The 25,076-nt window shown below is 42.7% G+C and overlaps 1 pseudogene; it reads right to left on the minus strand.

Moving 5' to 3' along the window:
* Positions 1-12,666: 12,666 nt before the first annotated feature.
* LOC137500517 (lactosylceramide 4-alpha-galactosyltransferase-like) lies at positions 12,667-23,927 on the minus strand (annotated as a pseudogene).
* Positions 23,928-25,076: the final 1,149 nt, after the last annotated feature.

The following is a 25,076-nucleotide window of genomic DNA, read 5'->3' on the forward strand; positions in this document are numbered from 1 at the left end:
TAGGGTTCACCTGTCTCAGGTGAAACCTGTGTAATGTCATTGTTAACTTAGCCATCTACGTTGTACAATAGGGGGAAAATTATATTATTTTAAAAGTCCTTCTGCCCCAATTTATTTTAATTGTTATAGAAATAGGCATTTCATGTGCGACCTTCCCCTCTGGTCACCCTGCTTTCCGATCCCTTATGGCCATTACCAAGCTCCCGTTTCCTGCTAAACCATACCAGTGGCAATAAAAATATCTCCACGACGCTGGCCCCTTAGCCTCACCGACAAGGTCGTACCCTAAAATCATAGGTCAACAACTTTCTGCCGCCGAGATTTTACTGATTCAGTGCCCCGCAGCCGTTCGTCGCCTTACCGCCACCGTGCTGGTGTAAGGGCCCACTCCACTCCCGTGATGTCTTCCTGTGTACGGCGGGCCGGAGCCTATCTCCCGGCAAAGGCTGATATGCTGCGCACCAACCGCCAGCTTATCTGGGGACTGTAAATACTCTTCGCATCTGCGGCGTCCTTCATCACGACCATCCCTCTCATAGTAGCGGGAGAGGTGTATCTCTGGGTACTCGAGGGGTCCGGGCGGACTCGACTGGACATTGGCAGCGGCGGCAAGTCTGAACGTCAAAATTAGGAACATGTATTTGGCAGTATACAACAAGAAAGACACTGTAAGTCTTGAATTTATCTAGTTATCCACAAAAAAGACTTTGAAATATTTTGTTTTCCTTCTTCAAAATTCTTCTTCTATTCAACGTTAAAAGACATTTCATCCATTAATGTTTCTTCCATGTACTTCAACCAATCTGTTTGCAAGGAAGTAGAAATTTTCTTCAATTGATGATTAAAGTTTGGTAAAACAAAAAATTATCTTCTGTGTCACCCTTTGGAAGGACTTTTTTTGGGGGGGGGGCTGTACCGGGGGTACACCCCTACGCCGCAGTTTTAAATCTTGCGCCAATAAATCCTTCTCTACAGGAAAAACTCTGAACTTTAAAAACTGGATTAACTCATAAGATTTTCAGATGATGTCACTACAGTAAAATTCGTGATTACGAAGTTGTCAATACTGTGTGGATTTCAACGTGTTGTCTTTTCTATTGATCATGAAGTGTGGACATTCTCTCATAGATGTCTCTACTAAAAACTGTGATCATGCACCCTGGTACAAAGTGAATGAACTTTCTTGAAGAAATCTTGTATTCATAAGTTTTTGTCCTTGCTAAATTTTGTTCTTTCATTGATGGGTTGGCAATATTAAAACTTTTATTCCGCCAGTTTTGAACTTAGCCAATCCACAATTTCTTTATTTTTTGACCAATCATGTCTTTCTTCTTCGATTTTGATGTGTAATTTTAAGCGAGCCAATAAAATCTTGTGGGTGTGTCTTAATTATTCATGAAAGGTCTCGAACTTTCCCCGAGGGGATAAAAACTGCTGATTTTCTCGGCTCTTCGCCACTTCATCAACATCTAGTTTAGTGTTTGGACATGTAGCAGGAGGCGGGAAGCGCCTCTTTCTTCAAGCAGCAGCTCATCAGTAAGGTAATGGCCATTTAACATCTTTATTTCTTGCTAGCTCAGCAGTGTAGCCCGCAGGGAGGGTCCGAAACCTTTTACAAATGTAGCATATCCTTTCAACTTGTAAATTTGTTTCAGTCTATGTAAAAACTGCAGATATCGTTAACTGTAAATCGGGGATAGAGAGTGCTTTACCCTCTTGACCTCCCCTTCATTTTGTCTTGAGGTGACTACGTTTTGGTAACTGTTTTTCTTCTCTTCCTTAATGTGTTAACATTTTTCTTATACGAGTCACCTCCATAGTTTGGGAATAGCCCCTGTTTCTTCGGCCTAGTGCCTCTTACGTTTTAAAACGGTTTCGTTTAGGAGAGCAAGTACACACCTCCATTCATCTTGGTGTTTTGGGCCATTTACTTAACATATTATTTTTCGGCTAAGGCCCAGTATGTTGGATAGAAGATACCCCTGCTTCATTGTAAGTTGTGCCTTGATGGCAATCATGTGTAATAGTCTGACATTGCCTTTAATAGGCTTGAAAAATTGAGAGCGGGTCAGCTCTTTCTGGTGTTTGAAAAGCGCCTCTGGGAGGCTTGAGGTTAAAAATTGGGAGTAAGTGCACCAGGTATTTAGGGAATTTCTGTCCTTTTCTAAAATATGTGTTTGTGAGCTGAGAGCGCAGAAATTGTAGAACTTGGGGCTCGAAGCCCAGATTGTTAAATTGTTGGCTTTTTCTGGTCTTCTACCCGATTTGTTGACTTGTTGTTTGTTAAAACTTGGAATTCTATGTGAAAATTGTTTAGTTTTGCTGTTATCGGAAATATAACCTTTAATGAAATTTTAATTCATATTTCGGCCTTGTAGTTAGACCCATTCCAGCCCGCACCTTCTTTCACCTTTGCTGTTCCACAGATACCTCGGAACAATATTATCCTCACCAAGTTCGTAAGACTTGTATTAACTGATATTGCGTTGGCAAGGACACAAAATGTTAGCCGCCCGGTGTATTACTCCAAGCCTTCGTCCAGGTAAGTCTTTAAATTGCGACTTGAAGTGGCTAACTACGACTTCATACAGGTAATATTACCGTTATTTTATGTTATTGATTAAAATTACTGTAATTTACGAGCTTCAGTGAACGTATGACTTTACTACGTAGTGTTTTGTAGGCTGTCATAATAATGCGTTAAGAACTATATGCGTCTATGCCTGCCATCTAGCGGAGAAATTTTGTCGTGGTCTATTCGCAAAAAGCCTCGCATAGAGCAGGCAGTATAGGCGGTGATATAGACACACACGCTTACCACTCCCGTGGCAAGTTATTTTTGACGCCGAAGATAAGAGTACAATAGCCGCTGCAGCTGCACTTATTATTGCCGTAATTACTTGACGTCGCAGCAGAAGAACATTACGATGGTACAATAGAAGATGGCGGACTCGATCAGGAATTCAAAGGCGTAATGAAGATGGTAGTGAACTGCACAGCTTATTAAGTAACGAGCTACGACTTGAAGACTCAGAATCCTACAAAAAATGTACTGTTCGCAAAGCTTTTAAATTTGGTAGAACCCCGAATCATAAAGAAGAACATCAACATACGGGAAAGTATTTCAGCATCATGGAGGTACGTAGATGAATGGTACACGGTTCTTATTTAAAACACACTAGAGCTTATAGGCCGACATAACCTGAAACCTAAATAATAATACTATTTCCCCTTTCAACAGATTAGTGCTGACATTGAGCTTCCTGGCAAATGGAGAAAGCTACAAAAAATTGATGTATTCTTTCAGGATTTCAGGGAGTGCTATTTCAACAATAATTCCAGAAAATATAAAGCTATATAAGAAATCCTGAAGGATGAATACCTAGAGGTTTCCCTACAGATTTAATTATTCTCACATTATGTTGGTAGAGGCCAGCGTGCTTAGTAATTACAATATCAATCAATCAATCAATCAATCAATCAATCAGTACTGATCTGCATTTAGGGCAGTCGCCCAGGTGGCAGATTCCCTACCTGTTGCTTTCCTAGCCTTTTCCTAAATGATTTCAAAGAAATTGGAAATTTATTGAACATCTCCCTTGGTAAGTTATTCCAATCCCTAACTCCCCTTCCTATAAATGAATATTTGCCCCAGTTTGTCCTCTTGAATTCCAACTTTATCTTCATATTGTGATCTTTCCTACTTTTATAATCGCCATTCATACTAATTCGTCTACTAATGTCATTCCACGCCATCTCTCCGCTGACAGTTCGGAACATACCACTTAGACGAGCAGCTCTTCTTCTTTCTCTCAATTCTCAACTCTTCCCAACCAAAACATTGCAACATTTTTGTAACGCTACTCTTTTGTCGGAAATCACCCAGAACAAATCGAGCTGCTTTTCTTTGGATTTTTTCCAGTTCTTGAATCAGGTAATCCTGGTGAGGGTCCCATACACTGGAACCATACTCTAGTTGGGGTCTTACCAGAGACTTACATGCACTCTCCTTTTCATCCTTACTATAACCCCTTACTACAACCAGCTTACAAACTGATATCTTGGATATGTGCTATATTATCTATATTTTTTGTCAGTTTATTGCTACTGTGGCCTGCTATAGGCCTAATTTCTGCAACATCTAAAACATTTTTCCAAAACAATTTCTGTTTTATTTAAACTGCGATTCGAATAAATGTTTGATGCTATGGTTAGTAGCATTATTTGTTGAGTTTATAGGCTCCATTATTATATTTATACTCTGCAGTGGGACTTATACGGAGACCTATTTTTTTAAATGCCATCAACAGATAATGGCACAAATATCCAAGAAGTATGGAGAAATGAGGAACTTTCCCGACTGCCTTGGTGCTCTAGGTGGAAAATATGCTGAATTTAGGCCACCAGGGTGTACGGTTTCGTACTATTTAAATACAAAGGAGGAAATAGCATAGTGTTACTTGCACTTGCTGGCCTCTCATTTAAATACCACTATGTGTAACACTGATTCAGATTTAAATGCCAGTGGAGAAGATGTTTGTGCAGCACTGCGAAAAATATGCTGCCCAAAAAAAAGAACTATACAAGGTGTTACTGGGTTACCCGTGGACCAGCAGAGGTGAAAGAAGGTGCCGCGGTGAATGGGTCTAACTACTATGTCAAGAAAGAATTTAAACTGAAATGGAAGGTTATATTTTCAAAAAGCAACAAGTTAACAAATTCTAAGTAAGAAATAGCAATTTAAAAACAAGACGTAGAAAGGTCTAAGATTTCAGAATTGTCACGCTCTTGGGCTACAAGCCCCTAGTTTTACAATTTTTGAGTTACCAGCTCAAAATTACAAATGAGTACAAATTTATATCACGGCAGAAATCCCTCAATACAATGAGCGCTGGTTCCCAACTCACAGCAGCAAGCCTTCAAAAGGCATTCAGCAATCTTACTTTGAAAAAGAGCTAACAGGCTCTCAGTTTTCACGCCTATTCAGGGCAACGCCACAAATATCTTACACCTTTTGGCCTTCCATGGCCCAGCTTACAAACTGATACAGGGGTACCTCGTACCCAACTTACAGGGCCTTCGTGTAAAAGATAAATGGCCCGAACACAAAATGAATGGAGGCGTGTACTTGCACTCCTAAATATGCATTCTTAAAACCTAAAGGGCACTAGGCCGAAGAAACAGGGGCTATGGTGACTCGTATTAGAATAAATTAAGACTTTACGGAAAGGAAGAAAACCAGTTACAAATCGTAGTCACCTTAAACCAATATGAAGTGGAGCTCGAGAGGGTACATCACTCTCTATCCCCAATTTACAGTTAAAGTGTTTATGAAGAAATGGCATAAACTGGCAGAAATTACATTTTCAGAGAAGTAGATTACATAGTTACGGTTTCGGACCTCCCCCTCGGGTTAAACCGCAGAGCTAGCAAGAAATAAAGATGTTAATAGGCCATTACCTTAGTGAAAAACTGCTGCCTGATGAAAGAGGCGCCTCCTGCTTGACACACGCACACTTAGATGTTGATCAAATGGCCAAGGGACGTGAAAATCCATAGTTTATAAAACCTCGGGGAACGTTCGAGACCTTTCACGAATAAAGCAGCCACACCCTCTCAATTTTATTGGACAATACAAAAGTTACACTGAAAATCGATGAAGAGGATGGCGATTGGTACAAAATTAATTACAGAAATTCTTGATTGGTTGGATTCAAAACTGGCGGAAAGAAAAGATCAATGTTGCCAACCCAAAAACGAATGAAAATAATTTAGTAAAAAAAACTTATGAATACAAAACTTCCTTCAATGAAAGTTCACCATTTCGCACCAGGGTGCATGATCATAGTTTTTTAGCAGTGACCTCTGTTGAAGAAAGTCCAAACTTCTCAATGACTGGTAAACAAAACACGTAGAATTTCATACAGTACATGAAACGTCACAATAAGAAAATTACGTCAAATTACTTCTGAGTAAAGGTTTAAGTAGGACTAGTTTCAAGTTCACTGTTTCTCCGGTAGAGGAGTTCTATTAGGCGCAACATTTAAATGTACGGCTTAGAGGTGTACCTCCCGGTACACAAGATATTAACCTTAAATTGTGTCGGTAGGTGAATGAATACATATACTTACGTTATATGATGTTTTGTCTGATAGATTACAAAGCAATCAGGGAGATGTAGTGGAATTTCGCACTTCGTGCATTGCCACCTTGTCCCACTTCTTTTCTTCTGTTTTGAGCACACAAAACATCGCATAGAGGAATTGTTCCTTTCTCCTGTAGCAGCGATGTGCATGGGAAAATGAGCCCGGTTCCTAGCTTGCAGCTTAAGTGGGTTGAAGGTGAAGGTCGTGCCCTGACCTTGTAATCAGGCAAGTAATCGAAGTAACTGTGTCTCTACGGCCACACGGAAATCTGTGTAGTAGGGATTCCTGCGCCTCGACTTTGAAAGAGTAGCGTTTGGTACTCACCTCTTTGTAGTACTGTTGATGAAATATCAGGCGGCATGATTTTTCTGTTGGGCCTGACAGTTCCTACAATATGTGTTTGTTTTTCATTAACCCTTTTACAAAGGTCTGGAGTTATGTGCCCGTTGTCAAGGTATAGAGTGGGACCTTCGTTGGACAAATGTCTACACATGCTCAAAAGAATATTAGTGCTTGCAGGTTAGGAAGGGTCAATCATATAATTTCCTGTATATATATAAAAGTTGTTGCAGTAGCCTCTTTTTGCATATCTTTATGCCAAATCTAGCGATTGCATTGCATGTACGGCCGCCTACCACAAAATTTCATGATAGATTCGTGTAAGGCAATGTTCAAACAGCGAAGAAAATGTGTCCGAGAAGTACGAAATTATTATCCTAATGTTCCTCAGTTCGTCACTAGCATCACCAGAAACGTCATCAGTGAAGTGTAAGAAACAAGAAATGGGGAGAAATCGTTCGCTGCTCATTGTTTCTGAAAAGATAACTGTATACGCGGTTTCCCAAACTTGGACACCAGAATGCACAAAGCAAAGTACGCCTTTATTTCCGACCTCTATTCTGTTAAGCCAATTCTCGTTATGTTTTCGCTTTTCGTCTGTTCTCATCTGTAAGTTGGCCCTGAGCATAATTATTTGTCTCTGTAGCAATTACCGAAAGTAAAGAGTCATATGGTCTGAAAACACGGGGGATTCAGATGAACCTGTGGCCGTGCTCGCTGGCGGGAGTGCCTCGTCATCCGGGATGTAGTCCATGTGCTAGCAGGTTGGCGTGCCTCGTCATCCGAGATGTAGTCCATGTGCTCGCAGTCGGGTGTGCCTCGTCATCTGAGTTGTAGTCCATGTGCTCGCAGTCGGGTGTGCCTCGTCATCCGGGATGTAGTCCATGTGCTAGCAGGTTGGCGTGCCTCGTCATCCGAGATGTAGTCCATGTGCTCGCAGTCGGGCTGCCTCGTCATCTGAGATGTAGTCCATGTGCTCGCAGTCGGGTGTGCCTCGCCATCCGAGATGTAGTCCATGTGCTCGCAGTCGGGTGTGCCTCGTCATCCGAGATGTAGTCCATGTGCTCGCAGTCGGGCGTGCCTCGCCATCCGAGATGTAGTCCATGTGCTCGCAGTCGGGCTGCCTCGTCATCCGAGATGTAGTCCATGTGCTCGCAGTCGGGCGTGCCTCGTCATCCGAGATGTAGTCCATGTGCTCGCAGTCGGGTGTGCCTCGCCATCCGAGTTGTAGTCCATGTGCTCGCAGTCGGGAGTGCCTCGTCATCTGAGTTGTAGTCCATGTGCTCGCAGTCGGGCGTGCCTCGTCATCCGAGTTGTAGTCCATGTGCTCGCAGTCGGGCGTCCCTCGTCATCCGAGTTCATTGGGTTGATGCAGGATATACATTTCTGTATGTAGGTGTAGGATGAAATGGACGAATAAGTGATGGTGGTGTGTTGAGAGATAGTGCATTACGTCATACAATAATGGACAAAAATTTAGCCAGCGTCCCTTCGTCAAAACAATTACTAGGGAGCACTGTCATAGTTCCCTGTGTGGCAGTTGCAGATGATGTTTTCCCTTTACAAGAACACATCATGAAACCTTATAAAGCAAATTTCACTCAGTAACAGAAATTATTTATCACTTGAGCGGGGCTAGGCGTACATCAGAAAATGCATTTGGCGTATTGTGGAAGAGATTTAGAATTTTACTGAAAAAATGGAGCTTCCTGTGTAGACAGTTGAAATAATAACGTATCTGCCTGTGCACTGCACAATTTTTTATTAGCTGCAGGTTATGAATGATATGTAGGGCAACTAGAAGAGAGGGAAGACGAAGAAGGGTGTCCAGTTGTTGCTGCGGATGGAGGAATGACAATATTGTAGGATTACAGAGGGTAGGGAGGCAACGGTCTGCACAGGATGCCAGGAAAGTAAGAGATACTGACCAGGAATATTTTAATATAACTGCCTTTTTGTCATAGCAGTGGTAGTCGATAAAGAATTGTAAATATTAACATAATTCAGAAGTATATATTGAAATATGAATAAAAGAAATTAAATTTAAACTATGTGGAATGTGATGTTCCTAGAAATTTGTCTACATACTCACAATGCTCAATTTTTTGCATTAACAAGCCTGGAAGTGTAAAGTGTATATTAATTCATAGATGAATGCAAGTTATTATATTTCTGACATTCCATAAGTATGTGCTGGTATTTTATTTGTTAAATTAGCTTTTACTGGGTTATGCTGTAACTGAAATACCAGTGTCAATTACAATAAATATATATATATATATATACAGTAAGAATTTTATCTGTACATTCCTCAGAATTTTAAGAGAATGGTATTTTCCTATCGGACGTGCCCACAGTCACAACGAAATGCACTTTTTAAATTTCCGTCATTTCTGTCTGTCTGTCTGTCTGTCTGTATGTACACGCATTACGAGGAAATGGCTGAATAGAATTTAATGAGAATCAGTATGTAAAGTCGAAAAATGTGTCGCTAAACTCTAAGCTATAAATCATACTATTCACGTGAAGTGAAATGGTAGTTTAGGGTAAGGCCTAAAATGTAATCCTCAAATATTTATTAGTGGTGTCCTATCGATAAATACTACAAAACTAAAGTTATACAGAAATGAATGTTTCGATCATTTATGTCTCATACATTTTTACCGTACCGGCTATGATAACAGAGATATCCCTAAGTCCATATTATCGCCGAGCCACGAAAAAATGGGTACACAGAATTTAAAGAAAGTCGGTGTGTAGAGTGGGGGAATAAGAAACTACAGTATAGGCCACAAATAAATTTATTCATCTATATTAAATGGTAGTTTAGGGGAAGCCGTTTAAAATTAATTTCTTAACCCTGCGTCGGTCAGGCTTTAATTTCGACACTATAAGTCGCGCGGCATTTAGGGGGCGACGTGGGTTATTACTGAAATGAACGGACCCCTCTGGCTGTTTCCCTGGGTAAATTTCCAAATTATGCCAATAGAAAGGTTTTGCATCAACTAGGGCATATATTTTTATCCCGTATTTGGCTGGTTTTGATGGGCAACCATTCTCTATATAACACTAATCAGGGGAAAAAGAAATGGAAGGGGTCCGACACTTCGAAAGATGAAGATATCGGCCATAGGAAGACCAGGGCCACGGAGGCTTTCGAAGGGCGTGAAAAGGAAAGACTCCCTAGCCCTCCCTAGCGTCGGGGTCGGAAGAGAACAAGAGTTGACCAAGGGAGGTCAGATAGGATAGATGAAAGTGAGGAGCCTGGCACAAGTAAGTGGAAGCAATGCCAGGACTCAGCTAAGGGCCCCATGATCACCAAACCACCCTCCAAAGTGCAGAGCCCCTGGGACCGCTTTTAGTCGTCTCTTACGACAGGCAGGGGACACCGCGGGTGTTATTCTACCGTCCCCACCCACAGGAGGAGGCTGGTTTTGATGCGATATACTGTTTAAACCGGCATCTTCCACGAAAGGCTTGAAGCTTTTCATCTATTGTTACGAACGCCCCAAGGGAATAGTTTTTAGGCCTACAGTTGTCACCAATTGATTGAAATACTTCCCGGATAGCTGCTCAGTTGTCCACATTCTTACGCTTCTCCCTTGTAACCCTGTTGTCAAAACGAAGGCAACGAAGCAAAAATTTAAAACGCCTCAAATTCATAAAAAAGTCGGAATTTTTCCACTCAATTGCCGTCCGTGCCCCACATGTTCTCCAGCATTACTTTGTTGGCATGTAAAGTACAAGCAAATGTACAAGTCTTAAGAATGCCTATATTACAGTATCAGTCACTTTCGCATCTCTTTCCCTTTGAAAATGTCCTTTTACGTGTTCTATATATATTGATGTGTAACATTTCGTCAGTTGCAAACAATTTCCCCACTCACGTGACGTGGGGGTGTTTTCTTCCTACGATATGATTCAGGGTGCTTACCCCATTTTGTGTTTTCATCCTTCCCTGCATAAAACAGGATGTCCCCGCTCCACTTTCGTTCGTATCGGAGTTGTCTTCTCTGCGCTCAGCCGAAATATCTTCAGCGTCAGTATCACTGTCCTATTCATTATGTTGCTCTTCGTCAAGATTATCATCAGTAACTAAATTGTGCATTAATTTCAAATCACTAGGATTTATTACATTGAAGAACTGACGGTTACCGGCCACACTAAAAACACGGAAGGCTTAGGTCACGTGTGCCAACGTTCAGTGTCCCAACACTGATGTTATCAACAATAACAATTTCTCAACTGTATTGTAAGACACTGGAAGCTATGAAGATACCGAGACTGCAGATTCACCAGACGCGTGTTATGCCAGGCTCCTCACTTTCATCTATCCTATCCGACCTCCCTTGGTCAACTCTTGTTCTTTTCCGACCCCGACGCTATTATTTTTGCGAGGGCTAGGGAGTCTTTCATTTTCACGCCGTTGTCTTTCTTTGACCGACATCTTCATTTTTCGAAGTGTCCGATCCCTTCTATTTTTCCCTCTGATTAGTGTTACATAGAGGATGGTTACCAAAAACAATAATCACCACCACTGGGAAGTAGGGCGCAGAAACCTATCATTTATGTCTCATACATTTTTACCGCACCGGCTATGATAACAGAGATATTCCTAAGTCCATATCATCGCCGAGCCACGAGAAAATGGGTACACAGAATTTAAAGAAAGTCGGTGTATAGAGTCGGGGAATAAGAAACTACAGTATAGGCCACAAATAACTATATTCAACTTGATGAAATGGTAGTTTAGGGGAAACCGTTTAAAATTATTTTTTAATGCCTATGTTATTGGCCCTATCGAGCAGTACTGCATAACAAAGTTTTTAAAGAATACAATTTGTGATAATTTATATTTCATTCAGTTTAACCGTACCCACTATGATAAGAGTGGTATTTTACAGTCGGAGGAAAACTAACTGTGTAAGCCTACGATACTCAAAGCTCATAAAACAGATCAACAATAACATTACTTTGACCACTGTTTGTTGTAATGTACTTTGTCTATTCTCCTGCCGATAAATGGTATTACTGCTGTGTACAGAGTACCAGAGTATAACAGCCTGCCTGAATACTGGCGGGAAGTAGCATGCCATTCCTCTGGTTCGTATATTTTCTGATACTGCTGGTAAGTAACACACTAGCCCAGCTATTCGATCCCTACTCTGAGGCGCTCATTAGAATGTGCAGTGTGACATCAGTTGGAAAAACCTCTGAGGATGTAGAAAAAGCAGGTGGAGCGTGATAGTGATTGAGAACTCCTATCATTACAATGAAAATTTCCTAACTCAGTCTTCAGAAGAGAAAAGATATATGGTGACATCCCCGTCGCTTTTCTGGGGTAACGTTAAGAGCTATGAAATTTAATAAAATCTTACTCACAGCGTATAGACTATCTAACCTAGAATTCCGTAGCAAAACACGCGTACATCAGCTAGTTAACATACTAAATAGGAAAGAGAGTAAGGCTGAAAAATGTACTATAATTCAGTTAATGTTTCTGTCGTGCCACATGTATGTGTTAATATTTTAATTTTAGTGTGTTGTATCGGAGAAATGAATACAATTTGAAATTACAAGAAAGTGACATAATAAAGAAAAAACTTGCAGTATTAAAAATCAATTAAACACTCATAAAACCGTCTTCCTTTAATACTCACTCAGCCTGACGTCTTCTCCTCAGTATAATATCGAATATTTATCTTCCCTATAATGACAAGGGCTTTGCTCTTTAATGGTTTTAATGCACTGGAAACAAACAAACCAACTGCATCGAGATCAGACTGCTACTGGTAAGAAGAGTCATTTATTTCCCAACAACACTGTGTCATCATTTCCGAAGGATATATTTTAACAATGAATTATAAGATAAAATTCGACAGTGTCAGCCAAATTCAAAACATAAAGATTTTCGGAATAATATTAATGTGCGTTTTACATTCTTATTTGCCTTAAAATAAAATAATAAAAACTCCCAGAAAATTCTTGAGTAGAAAACTTAGCTGTATAAAACAACAAACAAATGAAGAAGTCTATAGGCGCTGCATTGTAGCACCACTGATATGTGCAAACACTCATTCCTGGATCCGACATAGAATAGATGTGGAGGAATCTGAAAAACAGAACAACTTCGTAACGACGTATGTGCAATGTTTGAGGAACGGAAGTACCGCCGCCCACTTCAAAAGATTTTACCACAGTGCGAATACACTTTAGGACAATTTTTTTTCGCAATTTGGGCGTAAGGTTGCCGTGACCCGACAGTGATGTTCTCTGCCACACTGAATTTGTTCCACACGTGGATCGACAAACTCTCGTTCAGTTTGGACATCGTCCTGTCTGCGTCCTTCTCATCGAAGTACAGTCTCCACTTCTGCGAAGGGATCGGGTAGAACGCCGATGGTGGGTGAACGGTAAATCCCCGGCATCGCTCGGGGGTCATAGACGAAACTGGCGCACACCGCATACCTGTCGGAGTACCCGCATGATGACGCCTGGAGCATTATGACCCCAGCTGTCACCTCGAAATTGAGTTCGGAGATCCTCTAGACATGCTGTCACCGTCTCATGACCTACTCCATCATGAGCGAAGTTCAACACCCCTGCAGCAACACCCTCCAGCGATTCAGCGCCCGCGAAGTTGCTCATGCCACTCTGCGACCTGGTGACTAGGTACCGCTCAACTTCCAGAGGGTGAGATCTTCAAGCGGAGACCCTGCGATGTAGCGATCCGGGCCCACATGTCTGAGACGCACCAATCCACTGAGATACGCTCGAGTTCTTGATAGGGGATGCAAACAGTAAGTACACGTGCAAATCGGGATTCATCTTCGAGGCAGAATCCACCGCGCTTGCCTGGCGCGGCGTCAATACCAGTTTCCCTTTAATACTGGAAGCGCAAGAGGTTTCATGAAAAAATATGCTTTTCTCCTTATCCCCCTGTGGGTGGGGGCAGTAGAATACATCCACGGTATCCCCTGCCTGTCGTTCGAGGCGACAAAAATATGCCCCAGGGGCTCTGAACTTTGGAACGTGGGTTGGCGACCACGGGGCCCTCAGCTGAGTCCTAACATTGCTTCCACTTACGTGTGCCAGGCTCCCCACTTTCATCTATCCTATCCGACCTCTCTTGGTCAATTCTTGTTCTTTTCCGACCCCGACGCTATTAGGTTCGCTCGGGCTAGGGTGACTTTCATTTTCACGACCTTCGTGGCCCTAGCCTTCATCGTGCCGATAACTTCATTTTTCGAAGTGTCGGATCCCTTCCATTTTTTCTCTCTGATTGGTGTTATATAGAGGATGGTTGCCTAGTTAAAACAATAATCACCACCACCACAGTTTTCCCCTTAGCTGGCATATCACTAGACGAACTAACATCCTCCAAATTATTAATCTCGTCCCAGTAACATGATATGCCACTATTACTGTCACTGACAGTATCATTGACACCCACTAATAGGAAGATGTTACCAACCTCGCGATAAAATGCATTATTGTCAATACTTGCCACCCCAAAAGTTATTTAAAGAGCCGTACCACTCACGCACAATGTACTTGCCACTGTCGTTCTACGCATTTTTCTAGTTGGACAGCGCACTCTCGCTATCCAGACGAGTCACAGAGTCCACAATTAGTTTCCTTTTCTGACCTCTTGATGTGCTCCTTTCGCGTAGTGATGTTTGATTTGGTGAAGGTGAAGCAATTAACAGTGGTGGTAGATCACTGTCGCCTCTTACCAGGAGGCCCCGGGTTCGATTACTGGCCAGGTCAGAGATATGAGGGTTGATTCGAGCTCCAGTCAGCCTACGTGATTAGAATTGAGGAGCTATCTGGCTGTGAGGTAGAGGCCCCGGTCTAGAAAGACAAGAATAACAGCCGAGAGGATTCCATTCGACGTGCTAACCACACAGCACCTCGTAATCTGGAAGGCTGTCGCTTTGTAGGCCGAAACCAATCAACAGCTATTCTTGCACATAGTTGACATGAACATTAATTGAAGCGTATATTTTTCCAATACCTTCTTACTGTGATGTACGGCACTAAACCCCATTACGCAACCGCCCCGAAGGGATAGCGCGTACCAAATGACCGCTGCCCCAGCCCGAAGGCCAGCAGTTTACGAGGTGTCGGAATTTCGTCCCGCAGGATATATTTTACGGTAAAATTATGCCCACAGTATTCGCTGCCTGTCATAAGAGGCGACTAAAGAAAGGACCCCAGGGCCTCTTAATTTGAGAGGGGGGTTGACGACTATGAGGCCGTTAGTTGAGCCCTGGAAGTGTTTCCATTTACTTGGGCCAAGCTCCTTACTTTCTTCTACGATATACGACCTCCCTTGGGCAACTCTTTTTTTTCCAACGCCCATGGCATTTAGTTTATGAAGGGAGTTTTACAGTTACACTCACCGGGCGAGTTGGCAGTGCGGTTAGGGACGCGCAGCTTTGAGCTTGCATCCGGGAGATAGTAAGTTACGAACCCTACTGTCGGCAGCCCTGAAGATGGTTTTCTGTAGTTTCCCATTTTCACACCAGGCAAATGCTGGGGCTGTACTTTAATTAAGGCCACGGCCGATTTCTTCCCACTCCTACCCCTTACCTATCCTATCTGTGTCGGTGCGAAGTAAAAGAAATTCTTCATTTTCACGCCCTTCGGGGCCCTTTTCGGTCTGTGGCCTTTGATTTATCCCTCTGATTAATGTTAGTAGAGGAGGTTTTCCCCGTTGTACTTCCTCTAAAAACACAACCACCGCCTTTCTTTTACGTCGTAAGAGGCGACTAAAAGGGGACCCAGGGGATCAGAACATTGGAGCGCTGGTTGGCGACCACGGGGCCCTCAGCTGATTTCTGACATTGCTTCCACTTACTTGTACCAGGTTCCTCACTTTCACCTATCCTATTCGACCTCTCTTGGCCAACTCTTGTTCTTCTCCGACCCCGACGCAATTAGGTTTGCGAGGGCTAGGGAGTCTTTCATTTTCATTCCCTTCGCGGCCCTTGTCTTTCTTTGGCCGATACCTTCATTTTTCGAAGTGTCGGACCCCTTCCATTTCTTCTCTCTAATTAGTCTTATATAGAGGATGGTTGCCTAGTTGTACTTCCTCTTAAAACAATAATCACCACCACCTCACCACAAGCATGACCGACGGAGCTGCCCTCTCTGGTACAATCATGGAAACACTTAAGTTAATTGAGGTGAGGCCAATACAAGCTCATTGCAATATGGGAAACATCATTTCTATGAACATGCATGGCCCATCATCACACTGCCCCCTTTTTTAATGTGTCTGTCCTTTTTGATCAGACGAGGAGGCACATTTTTAAGCAAGGTTCTAATCCTTGAACCTAAAGTGCGCGCACTGCTAAAAGCTAAAGGACTTAAAATCTAACTAAAACTTGGGAAACACATATTACACCCATAAATACAAAAGTCTGTTATAACAATGCACTATAAAATGCAGTCCACCTCTACCTGAGGCCCTGTACGTTCATAAACAGTATCACGCTGAATCAATCAGTCCATTTCAAGCAATTTATTTAATACTTCCATGAGTTGCGTCAGGTAACCGAGGGAAGGTTGTAATTAATCGTAACATCCTCACCTCTCCAAGGGATTCGCAACTTGTTTCGTCTCATCTTCAACCAATGACATCTATATTCCTTTCCATTCCCCTTGTTTTCCTCTATATTATTTTCCCTGAAGAAAAAGGATTTTAGGACACTGGTAATTATACAACAAGCGAAATAAGCACATGGTACTACTAAAATATAATGGAAAATAGATAAAGTTTTACTGGCTCCGTTGATGATATCGTTTCTGTTACGGAGATAGCCGTGGTAGTTAGAGGTGAATGGAGGTGCGGGCTGGAATGGGTCTAACTACAAGTTCGAACAATGAATTAAAATTTCAACAAAGGTTATATTTTCTATTCAAAATGAACCAATAACAAGGTATAACAGGTACCAAGTAGCAGATCAAGAAATTAAGAAATAACAAATTACAGTTCGTTACAAGATTTGGGCTTCGAGCCCCACAATCACAATCCTTGAGCTATTAGCCCAACTTTACCAAGGTACAAAATCGAACAAAGGGGCAGAAAACTCCATCATACCAAGGAGCACTTGCTCCGAATTACAATGTTAAGCCTCCTAGAGGCACACAGAAATCAAATTTAGGGAAGAGCAGACCCGCTTTCAAAGTTCAAGCCTATCAAAAGGCCACAACGAATTTTATTTCTATCTGCCCTCAAGGCACACAAAGAAATATCAATGAAGCGGGGGTGAATTTATGAGATTCGTGAACCGCCGAGTTCAAAGCGAAGGCTAACCAATGCAGGGATGTATCCCACCTGGAATGATCGTCGTGATGATAGGCAATCAGCGCCGACCTCAGATTACGATTGACCCGTTCAGCCAGAGATGGTTGAGGATAGTAAGCAGAAGTTGTTACATGTGAGATAGATAGATCAAAACAGAATTTACGAAAGAGATTAGAGGTAAAGGCTATAGCATTATCAGATACAATATATTAGCACGGACCAAAAGAAGCAAAGATAGAATTTAAACAAGAAATGGTGGACTGAGCGGTAGCCAGCTTAGTCGGAAATAACCATGAAAATCTTGTGAAACCATCTACACACACCAAAATGAATTTGTTGGCGTTCCCCTTTGCCTGGGGGAAGGGTCCGACGTAGTCGATATAGAGTAGTTCCATGGGGCGCGACGCTTGGTGGGAAGACAAGAGCCCTTGCTTAGTGGACACGGTGGGTTTACTAAGCCAACAAGATTTACAAGCTTTTACTAATTCACGGATTTCTCCGTCCATACCCTTCCAAATGAACATTTCACGGATCTTTTCACGGGTTTTGAAGATGCCTAAATGCCCCCCTAGTGGGGTCTCATAGTAATACTTGAAGATCATAGGTACGAGAACAGCTGGAACCACAATTTTCATCTTCTTATCATGCCCCGACGGGCAACATAAAACACCATTCCTCGATGCATAAGGGACTACATGTTCCACTGAAGAAAGGGTTTCCATGGTAGGGGCCAGCGTCGGATCTTCACGTTGATATTTTTCAATAACCCTAAAGAGCATAGGAGCATCAGTTAGAATGGCATTAACCTCAGGAGGTATGGACTCGGGAGGTGAAAAACTATCAACCTGTTCAGGTGTCTCTATATCATTGGCAAACATACGGCTTAGACCATCCGTTCCTCTTATATGCCTGACATCAAATTGGAAGGCAGAAATTCCGATGGCCCAGCGGGCTATGCGACCAGTATGACGCGGCCTAGCTAAGACTCAGCTTAAGGCTTGGTTATCAGTCTCCAAGTCGAACTTGACATGTTCCAGATAGAGGCGGAACTTTTCTAGAGCAAACAAGACAGCCAAACCCTCAAGTTCATGGATGGAATACTTGAATTCTTGGGCCGATAATGTCCTAGATGAAGAGGCGATTGGTCGCCTCCCTAGTTCAGTCTCTTGAACCAGGACTGCTGCCACCGCCGACGACGACGCGTCGGTTTGGACGATAAATTTCTTCGAGAAATCAGGCATGGCCAGAACAGGGGCATTACACAGAGCTAATTTGAGATCTTCAAAAGCGGCTTGTTGAGAAGGTCCCCACTCAAATTTGACGCCTTTCCTACGAAGTAAGTTCAAGTGTTCCGCTCTATTGGCGAAATTTGGAATAAATTTCCTGAAGAAATTCACCATACCAATGAACCTAGCAATACCTTTGATGTCCTTGGGAGGTTTGAAATCACGGATGGCCTGTGTTCTAGAATGATCTACAGAGACACCATCGGGCGACACAATGTGCCCTAGAAATGACATAGAAGGCTTAAAAGCGATCTTGGACAGCTTAACTGTTAACCCTGCCATACGAAGACGATTAAGGACCTCTTTCAGATGATCAAGGTGTTCTTCAAAGGTCTCGGAGAAAACGACGACATCATCAAGATAATGGTATAGGTACTCGAATTTGATGTCGGAGAAGACCCTATCCAGCAATCTCGTAAGCACAGCTGCTCCCGTGGGGAGCCCGAAAGGCACGCGGTTGTACTCATACAAGTTCCAATCCGTGGCAAACGCTGTAAGATGTTTAGATTCTTCAGGCAGACGTATCTGATTATAAGCCTGATTAAGATCTAAGATGGTAAAGTACTTAGCCTTTCGAAACCATGAGAAACAAGAGTGAAGGTCTGGAAGGGGCACAGATTGTAACACCCCCTTCCGATTGAGAGCCCTATAATCAATCACAGGCCTGAAGCCACCTTGGGGTTTCGGAACAAGGAAAATAGGCGATGAATACGCCGACTTAGCGGGCCAAATAATAAATACCATCCTTCAACATCTGATCTATGATGTCCTTCAAAGCCTTCATTTTGGGTGGAGACAGCCTATAAGGTGGAAATCGTACCGGAATCGAATCACTCACCTCAATCTTGTATTCGATAAGGTCAGTAACACCAAGAGCCTCGGAGAAAACATCCGGAAACACATGACACAACTTATGAATACTGTCAGCCTGCTCCTCAGGTAGATGTCTAAGGTCTAACAACATGTCATCCTGGGTAGGCGAAACCGATGAATATGACACAGAGCTACATTTCAATAAGGGAATTTTACAATTACCAGCAAATTTGAACGTGCACGACTTGCTCTGAATGTCGAGCACTAAACCAGTAAAAGACATGCAATCCGCTCCCAAAATAATGGGTTAAGACAAGTGTTTAGCCACCAACAGTTTAACCTTCCAAGTAAATTTAGCAATTCTAATTTTGACATACAGAAAACCTAAAATTTATAATGGGGATGAGTTCGCCGAAAGATATATTGAACCGAAGTCGAACAAGAATCAGGAAGTTTACAAACAGTTTTCAATTTGGAGTACCACTCGACCGAAATAATGGAACACACGCTGCCCGAATCTAAAAGAGCAGTTACAGGTTCATTATTCAATTCAATCTTGAGAAATGGAACAGGTGCGGGGGTATCCGCCGCAATCCTAAGACATTCTTTGGGACATACAAATGGGAATGTAGAACAGTTCAGATTTTTCCCTGATTTTTCGTCGGATTTAACCTGGGCTGAGCCTTGAAAAGATGAATCTGCCGGCTCAGCCGGAGCCACTAGTTACTTATGATTGTTGGTGGAAATTGCCTCCGAAGTTGAGCAGGAGGGGTGCTTTTCGAATTCGGGCAATTTTTTGCAATATGGGAGAACGCGCCGCATCTAAAACAGCCTTGGGATGACCCTGCTCCCTTGTTCGTCCCATTGGATTTAATCAAGGGACACTTGTTCCGAAGATGAACTGCTGAGCCACAAGCATAACATTTGCGAGTGGTGACGGTTCGGCGAGGCGGAGGCCGAAAGTTACCTGAAGACGGAGGGGGCTCCCTCGCAACACGTAATGTGTCTGCATACCTAACCCCTTCGGTTGACACAGCCATCGCTTCGAGCTCTGCAAAAGTTTGCGGACGCGACGCAAAACACTAGTTAGACCTGTAAGACGGTGAAATTCCTTCCACAATGGCCTGTACAATCTGATCTTCAGGGAAGTGAAGAGCAAACACCCCGGTGTAGAATTTAATATCTTGGATGAAGTCGGCAAGGGTTTCATCCAGACGTTGTACACGGTAATAGTACTGAATTAGTGATGACCTGGCCGTAGCCGGAATAAAATTAGCTAACAGATGTGCATGGAAGTCTTCTATGGATGACTGTTCAGCAATTGCCCTAGATATCTTGTCTGATAGAACCCCAATTCAATAGGGATAACTGATCTGCAAAATTTGACACGGAGTAAGAGAAAGAACAAGGGCATGAACTTGGAATTCAACTAAAAACCTTAAGAATGAAATAACGTCACTGGTAGAGTTAACAGAAAACTTAGAAATACCCCTGAGCAACATTGCTAATGGATGAGGCAAACTGCTGAACCCTGGTGACGTAGTAGGTAGAGGCAAATGTGGCGAAGAAGCTAATTCAGAACGTGCATTATTCAAAGAGGTACGGCGTTCAGACTCGTTGCTAATGGGGAAGAGGTTTGTTGCACTCCTACTGATTTCCAATTTTCTTCTCCTTTAGGAGAGTCTTCCTCGCTAAATACGTTTACCGTAGCGGTTTGGTCGATTTTGGGAGGGACTGTCCCAGTTAACAAGAGGCTAACCTTACCGAACAAATCAGAAAGGTTTTCGAGAACAATACTAGCTTCCTTCCTTTGAATGTCATTCAACCTTAGAGACAACAGATCGTTAACTCTATTAGAAAAATGAAACAATCTAGCTTGCACACGTTTAAGTTGATTCGGTGATGGATCATTTTCTACAAAAAAGCTAACTACAGATGCTAGCTCAGTAGTATTATCAGTGATCGTCGGGAGAGCGTTGTCAATCTCTTTCTCTCCCAAGGTGGGAATAGAAATGGGCAAATCAAGGGACTCTTTAAGCTTGTTGGTATCTACTGCAACCGTGCCTCCAGATTGCAAATTTCTAATTGTTAATTCATAAATTAATTCCTCGTTGCGCATATAGCCGGGAAGGAGGACATCGCAGGGCCGGGCATGATGGCAGAGCTTTACAAATTTAGAAAAATCGAAGAACTCCAGCGACGGAGAAAATTGTTAGAGTTCGAACCAAAAGCAACGTTTAGCCGTCAAAAGGGGCTAAATTGAGACCCGTTCAACCACGCTCTGCTACCACTTGTTACGGAGATATCCGTGGTAGTTAGAGGTGAAAAAAGGTGCGGGCTGGAATGGCTCTAACTACAAGTTCGAACGATGAATTAAAATTTCAACATAGGTTATATTTTCTTTTCAAAATCAACCAATAACAAGGTATAACAGGTACCAAGTAGCAGATCAACAAGTTAAGAAATAACAAATTACAGCTCGTTACAAGATTTGGGCTTCGAGCCCCACAATCACAATCCTTGAGCTATTAGCCCGACTTTACCAAGGTACCAAATCGAACAAAGGGGCAGAAAACCCCATCATACCAAGGAGCACTTGCTCCAAATTACAATGTTAAGCCTCCTAGAGGCACACAGAAATCAAATTTAGGGAAGAGCAGACCCGCTCTCAAAGTTCAAGCCTATCAAAAGGCCACAAAGAATTTTACTTCTATCTGCCCTCAAGGCACACAAAGAAACAGGGGTATTTAATACCCAAACTACAGGGCCTTCGCAATGAAAATAAAACAAGAGGTTAAGTTACTGGCCCAAAGTGCAGAGAGGACTGGAGGCGTGAACTTGCACTCCAAATACACTTTTTAAACCTAAATGGCTCTAGGCTGATACACAGGGGCTAGTCCCAAGCTAGGGAGGTGACCCGTATGAGAAAACTTTAATACATTAAGGAAGAGAAGAAACGGTTATAAAAACGTGGTCACCTCAATTTCAAAATAGGGTGCGAGAGGGAAAAGCACTCTCTATCCCCGCTTTACAGTGAAAGAGATTTGTAGTTTTTACATAGACAGAAGAGGAATTTACATTAAAAAATGGTAGGTTACATATTAAAAGGTTTCGAACCCTCCCCTAGGGTTAAACTGCTGAGGTAGCGAGAAATAAAGATGTTAAAAGGCCATTACCTTGTTGAAGAGCTGCTGCTTAAAGAAAGAGGCGCTTCCCGCCCCCTGTTACATATCCACACACTAAGTTAGATGTTACTGAAGTGGCCCCGAGACAAGAAAATCAGCAGTTTTTATACCCTCGTGGAAAATTTGAGACCTTTTAAGAATGAATAGACACACCCCCCAACTTTATTGGATAGCTTAGAGCTACATATCCATATCGAAGAAGACATACACTATTGGTCAAAAATTAATTAAAGAAATTCGGGACTGGCTGAGTTCAAAACTGGCGGACAGAAGATTAATATTGCCAACCCAAAAAATAAAAGAACAAAATGTAGTAAAGACAAAACTTAAGAATGCGAAATTTCTTCAAGAAAGTTCATTCCTTCGCACCAGAGTGCGTAATCATAGTTTTTAGTAGAGACAAGTGGTAGAGAACGTCCACACTTCTTGATCAATTAGAAACAAAAACACACCAAAATTCACACAGAGCCATCTTCGGAGAAATTGTTCAGTTGATACAGTTTTTTTTAAAGTTCAGACTTCCTCCTGTATAGGAGTTTCAACTGGCGCAATATTTGAACTAGCGGCGTGGAGGTGTACCGCCCGGTACAGTTTCAATAAAGACACATAAGCCTACGATAACCTCTTACTCGACAGATCCTCCGATCCTACAGTTACAGGTCCTAGGAACCTTACTATTCTCTTGTGGTTGGACCATTTATGGCAGAGTTTGGCGGTGATTTGTTTGGCTGTCGAGCTTATAGGGGACATTTTTACCACAACCAGGTCTCCAACTTCCAGGGTGACCTTTTTTTTCCCTGGTTGAATGATTTTTGCCACCCGGTCTCGGGCTCTGACCAATTGTGCAACGGCTTCCTTCCATTTTGTCTCAATATTCATGTTTGTCGATGGCTCGGACAGGTTACCCAATGCCCCATTTCAACTGGAGCGGGTCAGCAAGGCTTCTCGCTAGGGTGAGATTCGTGTACAGCACTGTTGAAGGCTAAAACAAACAATTCCAAATTATCATTCCGGATGCGCTGATCAGCGCTATGGAAAGCACTCAGACAGGATTTCGGATCACGGTGAAATCTATCAACGTGAGAAGGTTTGGTGTAGTGGGGGCTCAGTAAAACGTGCTTCACTCGCTACCCAAAACTCAGGTGACGAAATTTACGGCAGCTGATTGTAAACGCATTGTCCGTCCCATAAACTATACAAATATGCAGAGATAAAACATGGACGCGCTGTTCGAGTTTATAGTGCGGACTGGGAACAACAATACAAATTTAGAAAAGGCGTCGACGGCGGACAGGATTCCAACGTTGCCATTCTTGGATTTCATGAGAGGACCAAAATAATCGGCAAATAACTTTTCCCCGGGGTACGACGCGACGTCAGCGGAGTGGAGTCCAATTTGAGAGGATTGGGCAGGTTTACACCGTTAATACACGTCGCAACTTTTCACATACCCTAACATTTCCTTTTTGAGTTTAGACCAGAAAGCATCACGAGAGATACGATGCAAGATTATGTATTGACCTAGATGAGCACCCAGGTAAGAATCATGATAATAGTCTAACATCATGGATCTTAATTTGAGAGGAACGTAAATTTTGTCTTTACCATTTTTACGGTTACGACGAACCAACCACCGCCGTTTGATTCTAAGCGACTTGTCTAGAAGAGACCCATTAGCGATGGCTTTCAGCAGTTCTTGACAATCGGTGTCATCTTTTTGGTGCTCAGAAATGTCCGTGAAGGACCAAGGGTAATTTTGCCAAATATTGATACTTTCAACACTATCAGACTGACGAGAGCTCTCCTCGAACTCGACCTCACACTCATTTACTCCATCGAACATATGCGACAGACAGTCGGCCACATCATTCTTCTTTCCACGAGCATGCACAACTGTGAATTTATAGGCCGATAGCCGGAGGATCTACCTAGCTGTCCTGCCAAGTCACTTGACGTTGGCGCTTATCAACGGTAGGGCTTGATCCACCAAGACTCCGTAACAAGTGGTAGCAAAGCGTGGTTGAATGGGTCTCATTTAGCTCCTTTCGACGGTTAAATAGTCTTTCGAACTCTAAGTATTTTCTCAGTCGCTTGGATTTTTCGATTTTTCTAAATTTGTAAGGTTCTGTCATGTCTGGCCGTCGCGATGTCCTCCATCCCGGCTACTTGCGCAAGGAGGAATTTTTCTATAAACTCCCCATTACGAAGGTCGAATCTAGTGGCATGCTTGTTCAAGGGACTGTGATACTTAAGGTTCCGTCTGTTGCCCCTTTCAAGTGGTTTCTTTTGAGTGATGATCATTGCTTTGGTCGTGTGACATCAACCTTGCCATTTGTTTCGAGTGCTTTTTAACTGCACCTTTCCTATCGGTTGCCCCTTTTAGATGTAGTTTTTGGGCGAGGTCGTTGGGTATGTTCATGGGCTAAATTCTTTGCGATAGACCTACTCTCATTGTCTAGGCACTATGTCTTCAGGCCAACCTCTCCTTATCTCTCCTGTTAAGCCTTGCTAGATGTCACTTCTGATGGTCGTCTGCTATGATAGAATGTGTATATTTTATTTGCTCGTCTTATTTTTCTTCCTGGGTCGGGCATTTCTCTGCCCAATTCTTCCCGTGTATCTGATGAGCTTTGTGGCGTTCAGGTGTCGCTTACGTCCTAGTTCTCTGTAATGGAATCCGACTATGTTGTGTGGAATCTAAGTTCCTTGGGACCTGTACCCTTCTCTAGGTAGGATCTGTATATCGTCTATTCCCTAAGCTTGATCGTTGGGTAGTCTAATTTTGTGGCACGTATTGGTTGGCAAGGTCGCGTGATTGCGAGGTATGCAAACGAAGTATGTTTTCCTTTCGCCCAACATTCCGTTGTGTCTTCACCTTATATATCCCTCCCGTCGGTGATGGGTCAGATGGGGTAAAGCTTCCAACATACTTAAAGTGGTCTCCGTCATGTTTATTGATCTTCCCTGTTTTCGTCCTTACGACTACACATTT

Source organism: Anabrus simplex, chromosome 4, assembly GCF_040414725.1.
Source record: "Anabrus simplex isolate iqAnaSimp1 chromosome 4, ASM4041472v1, whole genome shotgun sequence".
Lineage (NCBI taxonomy): Eukaryota > Metazoa > Arthropoda > Insecta > Orthoptera > Tettigoniidae > Anabrus > Anabrus simplex.